Genomic DNA, 14,724 nt, shown 5'->3' with positions numbered 1-14,724 from the left:
ATCTACAAACCGATACTTATAGATAATTGCAGCTTTGTATTCTTTGCATACCTTGTTTTTATTTTCCTCTCTATTCTTCTCACAGTGGCCATTTTTTTTTTTACTAAGGGCAGATTCATTCATCTCCCTTTACTTCCTGGAACTCTGGCACATGTGACTAGGACATGTGACTATGCACATCATAGGGGAGGAAAATGCCTTTCCTTGAGAGATTTTCAATGCACTTCTGATGTACCCCTCCAAGGATGCAACACTTGGGCACATTACATCACTTTTGCCAAAGAGAACCAGGAAGTAGAAAACAAGAAATTGTACGTAAAATGAAAATGTGTTTGTTTAACTAATGCATGTAAGATAATTTCATATCAGCAGACAGAGCTGCATGCTGGTGTTATTTTTATCCAAAGGGGGTAAAGGTCAATTTTTTTAAGAACTAGTTTTAGTTCTTCATGGAGACCCATTGGTGACAGTGTATCAAATATAAAGATCCAGTAGGTGTCTTCGAAAACAAAATATTTTGAACAAATGATTTTCTCCTAAGGAAGTGGGATTGCATGTAATTCAAATACTCTCAGATTTTTCTTTAGCCCTTTTATTATGTTTAAGAGAGAGGATGAATTAGTGGCAGGATGAATGGCCCTGGGCACAAACTGTCTGACGTCTGTTTACAACCCTCTGCAGTTATGTGAATTGAGCCCTTATGTGAGTGCATTAGGAGTAAAATCTTAGAAATGCAATCACGTACCTGTTAACAAAAGAGTAGCCTATTTGTTTATCATTCAGCTGTAGATCCTCAGATCATCTTTGAATTGGTGCTGACACTGTCCTTCCTTCTGGGGGGTGGCTACTTTTGTTCCCTATGGTCCCTCACTCCTGTGATGGACTACAATCTCAATACAAATGAGTAAACTAAAGGTGAGATTGTAGTCTATCACAAATTCAGAGTTGATTTGAGGATCTACAGCCAAGTGATACTGTAATACCTCTAATGATCGCTATGGAACTCAGCTGCGGATGACAATCTAAACAAGACCAAAAAGCTCTTTGAATTGTAAAGTTTACTTCACATCAGAGAAGTAGCAGTCGATAGCAGTGATAACATTTAGATCCACTATGGTAATTCCTAATGTTAACTTCACATCACAGAAGTAGCAGTCAATATCAGTGGTTCGGATTAGATCCGCTCTGGTAACTTGTAATGTTAACTTCACATCACAGAAGTAGCAGTCAATATCAGTGGTTTGGATTAGATCCGCTATGGTAACTTGTAATGTTAACTTCACATCACTGAATTAGCAGTCAATAACAGTTCTTAGAATTGGACCCGCTTTGATGATAGGAAATACTTGCTGTTAGCTGTGCAAACGAAACTCTTAGTCTGAGAGGCAGAACTTCCAAGGAATGCTCAGAATGCTGGTCTCTCTGATCAGCAGTGGCCATGTGTGAGGCAGGGCTGAAGAGTCCTGGGCACAGGAATGTCCTTGGAGGAGACAGGCAGTCCCGGGAGTCAAGCAGCAGACTCTCAATCAGGATGGAGGAGCAGAGGTTCGCAGAGCTTGTCCAGCATCTGCATTCATTGCAGGTACGCCAGACAAGTGAAGATTTGTATCTTAAGCTGAGGAGGAAGGAGGAGGGGCATGACATGGGCGGACTAGGGCCGGATCCACCCTTAGTGTCTGGGACGCTGGAGAGGTAAGTATAGTAGAAGCTTTACAGATACACAAATAAGATACATTTTGGTTAATAGTTAGGGTACTTGAATACATTTTTAAGATTTAACTCCTGAGTTTAGTGTCACTTTAACTTGTTCATTAAAATTGAATGCTAGACTCCTTCAGAACCACTTTTAACAAGGCACACTAAAGAAAACAAATTGCAAAACCACACTGGGCCTATATTTACGTTTTACCCCCATATTTAAATAGTTAATACTGTTATTCTCATGTGCAAAATAATAATTTTTGTGTATATAATTTTTTTACTCTATTTTGAAAGATGACATTTTTTTTCTTCTGTTTAATAAGAAGACACCTAAATGCAGTGATTTTGGGAGCTTTTTAAAAGACTTAAATTACAGGCATGCAAGAGATTGGAAGCAGAGCTTTATTAAGCACTGGAATCAAAGGCTTGAATGCTAATTCTCCTCCAGACATTTGCTTTTCTCGACAGCAGACACTGAAGGTTCTCATGACAACATGAAATAGAGTTTGAAGTGTAAAAAAAGTTAAAGATCGCTCAGATCCTAAAGTTAAAAGAGATCTTACATGCTGCTTTAAAAACACCTGGGATATTGTATTTTATTTTCCTTTAAATCTAATGCTTTTATAATTTTGTACTTGGACAAAAAACAAATAGCTGTACATGGTAACTCTAATGCCCCATTCACACATGAATCAGCCTGCACGTACAGCTCCGTGCTGCGTTCAGGGCCATACCAAGCAGCTGCCAAGAAGGACAGCTGCTGTGTGTGATTAGTACGCAGCCCCCGTCCTTCTCTATGGGGATACGTGGCCGTACGCCCCCCTTCCTGGCCCGCCCTGCACGTCCGTAGTGGTGCGGGTGAGCGTATTCATACGCCGCTGGAATGGATCCTGTATGCGTCCCGATCAGAAAACCCGCACCCCTACGGACGTGCAGGGCGGGCCAGGAAGGGGGGCGTACGGCCACGTATCCCCATAGAGAAGGACGGGGGCTGCGTACTAATCACACGCAGCCCCTGTCCTTCCCGGCAGCTGGTTGGTACAGCCCCGCACGGAGCTGTACGTGCAGGCCGATTCATGTGTGAATAGGGCCTAAAATGCAACTAGGTATTTGCTGTAATTTGTGGCAAAAAAAACTTTTTTTTTGTGGCAAAATATTGTCAACATTTAGAAATGTACTACAACTTCAAGAAACGTTTGTAAATAAAGAGACTTCAGACAATTTTTATGACCTTTTCTTACCTTATTTTTTTTGGCGCACAGTTCTAGGTTTTATTAGCGTCACCCTAAGATATAGTTGCTTTATCTTTAAGATAAGTTAGCAGTTTTTGCCCATATTTGAATTTAGCATTGGTGCAGGGTCATCCCTATAATGAAGCAGCCTGAGGCGTTTGCCTCAGGCAGCGTCTCATTGGGTCATGAGGGGATGGGGTGGGTGGCAGGTGTGCCTTTCCAGCCAGAGCATCTCGGGTTGCTAAGCAAGCTGGGATGTTCTGGCTGGCATCCCGCCCAGCTCACTGATGTCACTGGTTGCCAGGAGATAAGTGGAAAAAACCTGTGGACTGGTAAGCTGCAATATAATACATTTATGTTCTCATGTTAAGATACACTTTAAAGGGTAACTCCACTTTAAAAATATATAAATGAAAACGTTTTTAAAATTAATAAAACATATATAATTGTCACACAAGCCATTTTGTATTAATGTTATTAAAAATTACCTTTCCCTTTAAAACTGTAGCTGCTGTAATGTTCTGAATCTGTAAAAAAATATATTCATACACAGTTGGTGTACAGAACGCCTCAGAAATGCCACTTCCTGCTTTTGTGATTGGTTGACTGATTTTCCGATTTTCCCAGAAGTCTGCACTAATATACAAGTATCATTTTTGTCATCCTTTGCAATAGGAAATTACTACTAAAGTGATGCAGACACTGCACCTTTCCCTATTACAACACAGGAAGCCTTCCAGCTGATTATAATGAACTGAGACCCTGTCATTGAAAACCAGTTTGGAAAGGACATGCTAAAACAAACAACTTTTTCTTCAGAACAGAAACAGGTAGGGAGCTGCAACAAAGCTTGTTAAAATCCTTACAATGTACACTGATCACCCAGAGAGGATTGTTTTTTTTTTTTTAAGTGGAATTACTCTTTAACTACCCCACCCTGTATCACTTGTTTCATATAAAATTTGAATTTATGTAAGCTTTTTCTCTGTATATGGCTTTTGACAACTCCTTAATTGATACTGTTATTTACAGTAGTTGTCAACTGTCAAATAATGCATGGTAGGTCCTATAGTACAACAATGTATAATTCATGTTTGGTGTTGTGATATCATTCACACCTATGTATGTAAACGTACATGTACCGAAACTGGAATATTTAATATTAATGTATCATTGTTACGCAGCGTTTAGTGCCTTCTGCAAGCCGACTTTGTGTCAAATGAAAAAAACAATGAAATGACATAAATAGCCTTTTTTTAAAATTAAAGCAGGAGATCGGCTGTGTGTTGGAAAATATCAAGCCCCGTTATGCTATTTTGGTTTGAAATAATGTCTGTTCTGATGATCACTGATTTCATACACACAATGTAATGTTCCATATCTGGGCAGCTAAGGAAAAGAACAGAACATGCAGGAATATAATGAAGGTATCAGGACTAGAAAACAGCAGCCGTAGAAAAGTAGCTTTTTTTAATATCTGACTTGAAATTACTCTGTGCCAATAGGTAAGGATCAGACTGAATATTAATGAAGTTGTATAAGGCTGGTGTTGGTGAAAAATGTGTACTACTCAATTACCAATAAAAGAGAAAAAAACGAACACTTTTCCAGCCCATTACACATTTACATTAAAACGCATCAATACAAGGCTTAACAAACATTCAATGTTGATTTTAGAGAACTAGCATACCAATTCCGGAGCGTTCACATAAAGCTACTCACTATACATGAAGGGAGGAGAACTATGAGGTGAGTGCTTTTCACTCACCTCATAGTTCTAGCCAACCTGTGACAATGAGACTGTCACAGGTCGGCTCAGTAGATCGGGAGGTGAGCGAACACATACCGGCGTTCGCTCACTTCTCGATCCTGTCACGGCTCTCTGCCATTACAGGGGAGGGGCTGGATTCCCCCCTCCCCTCCAGCGCTGACTGGCGGAACGGACGGGGGAGGGAACAGCTGGCTCTGGGTCTAGATAGGCAGAGCCAGCTGTCACTCACGCAGCTGGGTGGATCCAGACATAATTGTCGGGATCCACTTCAGCTGCGGCGTCTCAGTATACTGCGAGCTGTAGCTCGCAGTAGACTGAGCTAAGGGTGACGTGAGGACGCTAGTTTGTGTCCTCCCGTTACCCTAAGGAGAACTATGGGGAAAAGCCCTAACCCCATAGTTCTCCTTTAAACATTTATTGTCAAGCTCAGTACTTTTATAGCATTAACCACCTTTCCTTTGGATAACCTAAGCAGAGATTGGAGGTAATCAGTGTGGACCAAGCATTAGATCAGGGCCGGATTTACCATTACCACACATGCCTACAGGCGCCCTCCAGTGTTGTGTCCTGATACAACTCCAGCAATAGCAAGGAGGGTGCATTCTGCACAAAATGCACCCTCCTGTTCCAGGACCAGCGGTGTCTACAGCAACTGCTGTCTTCTGCAAACGCAGGGGAAGGACCCCGGCACTGCATAAGGCTGCCCTGAAAAATGCTTGTCTGTTGTGGACAGGTGTTTAGGGCAGCCTTATGTGATGCAGGGGTCCTTCTCTGCATACGTGAAAGCCAGCAGGTCCTGCAGCAGGTAAGCGCACTGGCCCAGGCTAAACAGATTTCCATTCGTGCCTAAAAGGCACCCAAAATGGAAATTCGCCTCTGCATCAGATATATTTGTTTCATGTTAAGTGATTGCATGCTAGGTAATATATACTGTAAGTGTGCCACTTTCTTTCAGGTTATTTATTACTTTTACAGAGATCACACTACTGCCACTGAATGCTTTTATCTACTTTTTTCTACAAGGTTGGCGCCATCTTTATTCAGGTAATATCCAAGGTCAGGATTTTATTCCTAAACTGAGACTAATTTAGATATAACAGAAAACAAGTAAATCCTGGTGCCTGTGCAGTTCTCGACTGTGTTCACAAATTTCTGACACATAGCCAATGCAGTGCAACACTCAAACGCCTAAAAACCACTTACCCTCCATGGGCTTCAGTGCTGCCCCAAGCTTCCTCATTTCAGCATCATCAGTCCACTTTGGACAAAAATGAACTCACATCATTCTGTCCATTTTCTTTGGGTCCAGCTTGTCAATGACATGAAATGACCTGAGGCATTCCTTTACGTGAGCCTGCCTAGTCCAGGAAGAATGCCCACTCCCTGCTGGGATTACAAGACCAGCTAGAAAACTGCAGGTAAATGCTATGTATATGGGGGGGGTTGAGGAAGAGGGGAACCTTGACCCTAACATTAACCTACTGGGTGCTGAAAGTATAAATTTATGGTGATTGTCTTGGAAACACTACACTTTGATTTCATGGTAAAACGTGCCTCTTCTCTGTCTAGTAAAACTGTGCACATACTATACAGCGAGTTTGTACACATTTTTTTTACTATTATCTCGAAAAAACTACACTCTAATTTTTATTTCATGATAAAAACTGCCTTATCTCTCCCTCTTTCATTCTACTCTAATCAAACTGCTTGCATTCTCTCCAGCTACTGTACTGTATGTGTGGCTATTATATCTGTGCACTCTAACTTTTATTTTAGGATAAAAACAACCTCATCTCTAGAATGTGGGGTTGTCATTTTAAAGTGTTTTTGTGCATTTCACATTTTATTACTCTTTTAAGATAATACAGCGTGGTACTATAAATAAAAAAGATCATAAGCTATGTTATTAAACTCTTTTACCTCTGGCCAATTGGTAGAAGTTGAGGCCTTTACTATATCTTTCAGATCTGATGTGGGTTCAACTTTTTTTATAAAGTTGAAATAAATCAGATTTGGGTGCTGCTGCTGTATTTCAGCCAACCAGGAATCCAATTATAACCAGTACCAACATACACATCAAAAATATGCGATGCCAGAATATGGTGTTGCTGACGTTGTCTTTGGGAATATTGTTTCATAATACAGGATAAAGGCATCTCCAAAGCATGGATTTGAATGGAATGGTGTTTTTCCCATGACACCCTTAAATTTTAAAAAAGAGGAGGACCCTCTCCCTGCTGTACAGTATTTAAAAAAACATGTTTTTTATTGGTTCATGTACCCCATGGCAGTGCCCAGCTCCCTACACCCTTTTGTTTGACAAGCGTTTGCCAATTAGTTTAGAAAATGGAAAGAATTTGTTTTCAAGGTTTATCAAATTATTGAACAAAATAAAATAACAAGTCCAAATGTGCAATGAATCAGATGTCAATATCGCAGCAGCACATACGGGCTCTGTTAGAGTGGCAGGTGGTGGCACAGGGGATGTTGTCTACACCTCAGTGGCTGGTGCAGAGCACGTTATAGGATTGCCTCTGATGTCTCTGGATGATGTTGAGGCCTACCCCAGCATCTTTGAGAGAGTTGCTAAATGTTAGAAGCTACCCAAGGAGCAGCGCAAATAGTAAATCTTGTCCTGAGTTTCAGTGAATGCACCCCAACCACATTTTGAAAGTCAGTTGGTAACATTGCCTACAATTGAGGTCAGTTTTAAGAGGGATGCCATCTGGTTGGCCACTGATGAAGGGGAACAGGAACATATTGTCAGTCATTGACTATGCCACACAGTATCCAGAAGCAATTCATTTCAGAAACACGTCTTCTTAAAGTGAGGGTTACACATTTTCTGGTATTCCTAAGGAAATTTAGATAGATTAAGGAACCCCTTTCATGTCAAAGGTAACCAAAGAGCAGTGAAGGTTGTTTAAAACTGCTCACCTACACAACTCAGTATTCTACCCACATAGGCATGGGCTGGTAGAACAGTTCAGTAATACCCTGAACAATATACTAAAAATGGTTGATAAGCATAGGATAAACTAGGCCATGCTGTTACCATATTCAATGTTTTCAATAAAGAAATGCCACAATCCTCCATAGGGTTTTCTCCATTTGCACTGTTGTATGGTAGACTTCCCTAGGGACTCCTGGATAAAGCCCATAAAACATGGGAGCTCAGATGCAGGATAGGATAGTGGCAATCATGCCCATATTTCAGGAGCATATGCAACAATCCCAAGAGGCACAGGTAAAAAAAAAAGGTTGAACAATTATTTTCAAAATGTAAAACAATAGGAGAGTTAAAAAAATATACATTTTAAAGAAAATAAAAAAACAAAAACAACTGGGCAGAGCTAGCTCCGCACAACTGTTTCCTATTGGCTGGCACCTGCCAGAGTCTTCTAGCAGGTCCCGGCCAATGAATAACAACTGGGCGGAGCTGGCCGTGACATCTGGCTCCGCCCAGTTGTTGTTGTTTAATGACAGGTCAGCGCCCACAGGCCATTTGGGGACGCTGATCTGTCATTACAACTGGGCGGAGCGAGCTGTGAGGCTGGGTTTGCGTGGAGAACGGGCAGCCCTTCGGCAGGCTGTTTTCCACGTTTCGGCTGTCACTTCGGCTCAGTCGAGCTGAAGCATATGCCTTCGGCCTGTTGGTCTGCCATTGGCTATTGTGAATACAGCAGCCCTTTGGTTCGACTGAAACGAAGGGCAGAGACGGCCAAAAGAGAGCTGAAGGATCAGCCAAAGCTTCGGCTGGATCTTTCAGCTCTTTAGTGAATAACCCTTTATTACAAATGATCATTTAACCAATTTGAAAACACACACGCAGACATTTGTTCAGTGGAATAGAAACAATCAATAAAATTCAAACTCAACTGATCAATATGGCAGAATCAAAATTGATCAAGAGCTTACTAAAGGGGCCGAATAAAGGGTCTTTAACATTTAACTTTAATTACATTTAGTCACATTGAATTGATTGATTTATGATCATAATGATATGTGTGTGGCCCCTGGCATTACCCCTTAAATGACCATGCTAGATTTCCATCACTGGAGCCTGTAGGAATACAAGAAAAACCCTTCAGTTAGAATCACCTGTGTCACAAAACATTTCTTTGTTTTCCTGGCCCTAACCTGGCTTAGAACATTGCCATAACCCATATGAGATTACTTTTCCTGACAGTAAATAATGTGTGGCCAATAGTTTCATAGGGAATAGCCATCGCATCACATCACCCGCATTCAGGGGCTGGGTGCGTAATACAGGTGCAGTGAGAACTCCGCTATAGTAACCATAAGCAAATCTGTGCGGGTTCAATTAGTATGGGGTCTGTTGAATCCAAATTGTATTGGTGATGTGCCGGTACTAATGCATATTTGATAAGAACTCCACTATAGTAATGAGTTAATCTGTGTGTGTTCAGTTAGCATGGGGTTTGCCAAATTGAAATTGTATTGGTGATGTGCCAGTAGTAGAGTATATTTGGTAAAAAGGAGCAGGCAAGAGCTAGCAACTACGAAGCTGGTCAGTATTTTACATTACAGAGCACCCTAGGATTCCCAGGCCACTCTCAGAGGCAGCGTTCAGGCACCTAAAAGCATCTACTACTCAGTTTAAGTCATACTCCAATATTTATTTTACCCCCACGTGTTTTCTTGAAATAGGCTAAAATGAATTATCCATGGTCTTCTCTTTTTATTTTACCTGAAAAAAAAACAATTTTTTTTTTATGGGAGGAAAGAGCCATCATTCTTGTCATTATAGTTTTTTCTACCTGATAATACATTTATATTAATGTTGAATATTGAGGAAGAGTTCTGCTTTTTCAGAGAATCATGGGTAAAATATTATGGTTGTCATATTAATGGTCCAGTCTACTATTTCTGTATGCATTATGGGTCAGAAGAACTTATTGACCCAGAAAAGGATATTGTCTTCAATGAGTTAAGTAGGTTATGCAACATACATATTTCTCACAGTTATGGTAAATTACAGTACATCACTGTAGAGCTAATTGCAATTAGTGTGATGTTACATCGGAGCAATTGAGCAACAGTAGAAGATGATTTTATAGTCCAAAAAGGCTGCATTAGCACGACCTTGCTGCATGCAAAGATACCACTTATAAATCCTGACTAACACACGACTAAAAAAATCTAGCTATCTTTGGACCATATCTTACAGTATTTAATAAAGCTCTGATCTAAACCTGCCCACACTTAGGAGAAAATAATAACACATGGTGATTGTAGTAGCACTAAAGCCACCCGGGATTATTTTGCTAAAATATGCACAATTATGAAGCATGATACTGAAAGCTGTAAATTAACAAAGGTAAAAAAATACAAGTTGTTATCTACCTGCTAATCAGTCAAGTCATCCCCAGGGTTGCTGTTAGGAACCTGCTGTTCACCTAAAAAGTCCACAAACTCCCAATTTAGAAAAGAAACCCAATGAAGTCGATTAATCTAGTAAATCCAGTAATATATTTGTGCCCTTTTTTTTTTTAAGGCTAATTTGTAAGCTATTATTAAAATAGGGTATGGGTAGCTGGCCACTGCTATGGGGGACATTTACAAAAAAGTCTAAAAAATACTGTTCAGGGGGGAAAGTCTTTTCATATGACTTAAAGGCCAACATTGATCATAAACAAAACCTTTAAATACAATGCTTGGGGATGTCTTAAAGCTGCATGTGCTGGAATGCATTAAAACATACAGTCTTTGCTAAGTTTTCTGAAAGTTTCTTAAATATTCGTAATACAACATACTGTATGTAAAGCAAATCCTGTCTGCCATTTTGAGAAGTTTCCTTCTATTTCCTTATAGTCCACATACCACATGTCCAGCAGCGCAGATAACATCTTTGAAGGTGAACTATCCTTACAAATAACTTAATCCTCCTGACTACCCTCGCCATGCTAACCATAACCCCCTTGTTCTATAGGCAATGTGGTTCAGAAGCTGTGTTCTACAATGGGTCATGCGGTACTCTACTCAGATAGAGAAGCTTCCCTGCAGGCTTGCAAACATGTCTTTTTTCATGTGGAGAATAGTGCAACCCAGCTGGCTGAGAAGAGACAAGAGTGCACTCAGTGCCCCTGACATTGCACTTCCTTGTCATTCATTCATTCATAGCACCCCCAGCACCTCTGTCACAAAATCCTCCTTTCCCCAACACCTATGTAACAGCACTCACCTTCACCCAGTACCTTTGTCAGAGCACCCCCCTTCACCCAGCACCTCTTTCACAGCACCACTATCACCCAGCATGTCTCCCACAGCACCCCCCTTCACCCAATACCTCTGTGACAGAACCTGTCTTCATTGAGAACACTGCATTTCAACCTTTAGACTGGAGTTTCTGTGCTCTCTGCATGCTCGTTATAGTTCTGCTTACTTCCTCCTCCCTCTATTGACATCACTTCCAGGCCCAACTGCAGAATAGTAATTCTATTCTCCTGAGTTACCGAAGACACAAAGCCAGAGCAGGTAACAAGACAGGTCAGAAACCATGCTGTTACCTGCCTTGTTCATGTTGCAACTTGTTCTCTGCTTTGGCCTTTTGCCTGACCCGTTTCTAGTGTTGGCCCTAGGGGTCCAGCTGCGCATGTGTGGGTACAGCTCTTAAAACGTCTGAAAATGTTGGTCAAAGGTGCCAAGAGGACTGCACAGTGAAGAGTATATCTGGCCACACAACCATAATTGAAAGTGTTTGCCCAACTCAGCAGCTCACGTGTATTGCAAACCATCCTTATCGGTATGTATTACATGAGGGCTGCACAGTCACATTATACTGAGCACTACATCTACATTGCAACGGTCAACACTTATATATATACATTGTATATATATATATATATATATACACACCACATTGACTGATTTTTATTTTTTGTTGCATACGTGTAATAAATATCTCATTTGGTTCATAAGGATGTAAGCAACAGTCATTAGGGCCTGGTGAAAATTTGAAAATGGGTATCTTTATTTTTTTAAATAGTTCTGTTTGGTCATTTCATAAAAATAGACTCATATTTTTCCTAATAAAATAAAAAGATCAAAGTTTATACATTTCCATATACATGAAAAACCTAGGAATGATTAACAGTCATTCACTTTTATTAAGTAATCTACATAAACAAACAAACAAAAAAAGTGAATACTACCAGAGCATTTAACAGCAAATATAATAGGGTGAGAGGAGCTGCTATGCCTGGTCTACAGACCTCGGAACACTTGAATCTTTTAAACCCCTAAAGCTACAACTAAGTCACCTCCACTGAGACCAATGCATTAAGAATATTTTTGATCTTGCGTCCAAGAATTGAAAGTAATATTCCAGTATGTAAACATATACACATTAATCCTTAGTTGTATAAACATCCAGTACAAGGACAATCTCTTAATATTATTATCAATATTTTCATACGACAGGCATAAAATGTAGTGCTGTATTGCAGTGATTGTGAATCCTGCTCTGTCATATGACTGATATTTCTCAGCTAACCTTTATCTCGCTAATATTTTACATCCGCAGAGTGTCTGTAGGGAGTCAATCAGAATGAATCCTAGACACACAGGTACTGACTGCATGTTGATGACACAGTGAATGTAAGACTCTCGAGGTGGAAGAGGTGAGTGCAATTCACAAATAGGCTGTATGTTATGCTCCTCTAGAGTGAGATTAAATATGTTTCACTAGTATAGGAATACTGCATATTCCTATACTAGGTCCAGGTCCAATATAGAGGTTAAGGTTAAACAAACGGATATTAATAAGAGATGAATGCTATTGGTTATAACATAATATGTTTAAATGTGTATATGATTTTGGTGAATAGGTAAATACTCACTAACAAACAGTGTTTTAGTTAAAATATAATAATAATTAAAAAAATATGAAAAATCTAAAACAAAGTGAAAAAAGATAGGAGAACGGTGTATTTTTAATGAATATTTCTTGCCTAACTATAAAGAATACGTAAATACTAGGGATGCACCGAAATTTCAGCCATCGAAACATAAGTGCCATCTTTTGGACGAAGTTGTGATGCATGCCTGGTGAGGAACCGCTGTGCACTGCTATATGCCCCCTCTGACACAGCGCAGCGAGAAGATAAACTGTCAGAGGTGGCTGAGTGGTGCGGGGAAGGAGAGTGCTGTAAGCGGCCGGCATGTCACAAGGGGCCGGGCTCTCCTCCTGCATCGCCCTGCTCAGCTGTGACAGATCAGGAGAGTGACGGTGTGGGAGCAGAGACAGCTGTCACAGGAGGCCAAGCATAGACTGAGCTCTCCTCCCGTACCGCCAGCTCAGCCTCCTTTGACAGCGAGCCAAGATGGAGAGCGTGTACAAGCAGTCAGAGATCAGTGATCGCTGACTGCTTGTAAATAATTGAGGATATGGTATGTTTCCTGCGTCCCCAATTATAAATGAATGGGAGTGATCTACATCACTTCCTGTTCATTTATGATTGTGGACATGGTAAACATACTATCTCCACAAGTTATGAATGAACAGGAACTTTTTTTTTTTTTTTTAAAGGTTAGAAAAAAAATAATTTTTAATTTTTAATTTTGGTCTGACATTTTTTTTGAATCTTCGGTTTCAGTTTTAAAATTTAATTTTGGTGCACCGCTACTAAATACCTATTAGCATACTGAAATCCAATAATAAGTCATAATTATGCAAAAACCAAAAAAGGGTAAAAAAGACATAGGACATTTTTTTTATAACTATACTCACTTCCCAGTTAATACCACCAACTAGTATACTGTGCATTGGTAGCACAATAGCTGGAATATAATAACAACAATTATTAGTTATGCAAAACCCCAGAATTGTGAAAATAAAGACATAAGAAAGATAGTTTATAAACTAAGCTGTCGTGCCCAAAACAAAGGAAACAAGCTCAGGACAGGAAAAGTCTCAGCCACCCACTTACATACAAAACTAAAGTGTATTTCCACCACCATAGGGCAAAGGGCTAGATACTGCATCCTCCCACTATCTTCATGTAATTGCAATTACACTCATTTATTTACATGTCATTAGGGGTTTGCATGCTTTATTTCATTGTGCTTTATGGCCCTACACCTCTTTATGCAGCACAAGCCCACTGAATGCACACTGCCAGACGTCACATACTAGCAATGTGGAATTGCATAACATTTAGCTGTACTATTAATACCATTTTATTTCAATCACTTGCCAATGCAACATATGTAAACAGAAAAAGTTATGTTGCAGAAATGACACTTTCCATCATGCAGGCAGGTGAAAAAATGTAATGGAAATACCTGCATGGCAATGTGTGGGGTCTATGCATGCAGGAGCAGGGGTTCAGCATCAGGGCAATATCTGGGGTCTAGACATGCAGGAGGCAGGGGTTCAGCATCAGGGCAATGTCTGGGGTCTAGGATTGGGGGAGGTAGGAGCAGGATGCATCAGCTTCAGCATCATTGCAATTTTATATGTTTAGGCATCAAGCAGGGGTTCAGCAGAATCCATATCAGCCTCATGGCAATGTTTGGGGTCTATGCACGCAGAAGGCAGGAGCAGGGGATCAGCAGCATCATGGCAATGTCTGAGGTCTATGCATGGTGGAGGCAGGAGCAGGGGATCAGTAGCATCATGCCAATGTCTGGGGTCTATGTATGGAAGAGGCAGGAGCAAGGGATCAGCAGCATCATGGCAATGTCTGAGGTCTATGCATGGAGGAGGCAGGAGCAGGGGATCAGCAGCATCATGGCAATGTCTGGGGTCTATGTATGGAAGAGGCAGGAGCAAGGGATCAGCAGCATCATGCCAATGTCTGGGGTCTATGCATGGAGGAGGCAGGACCAAGGGATCAGCAGCATCATGCCAATGTCTGGGGTCTATGCATGGAGGAGGCAGGAGCAGGGGATCAGCAGCATCATGCCAATGTCTGGGGTCTATGCATGGAGGAGGCAGGATCAGGGGATCAGCAGCATCATGCCAATGTCTGGGGTCTATGCATGGAGGAGGCAGGA

This window comes from Nanorana parkeri, unplaced genomic scaffold, assembly GCF_000935625.1.
Source record: "Nanorana parkeri isolate BGI_ZX_2015 unplaced genomic scaffold, ASM93562v1 scaffold24, whole genome shotgun sequence".
NCBI lineage: Eukaryota > Metazoa > Chordata > Amphibia > Anura > Dicroglossidae > Nanorana > Nanorana parkeri.
This window is presented reverse-complemented; position numbering follows the sequence as displayed.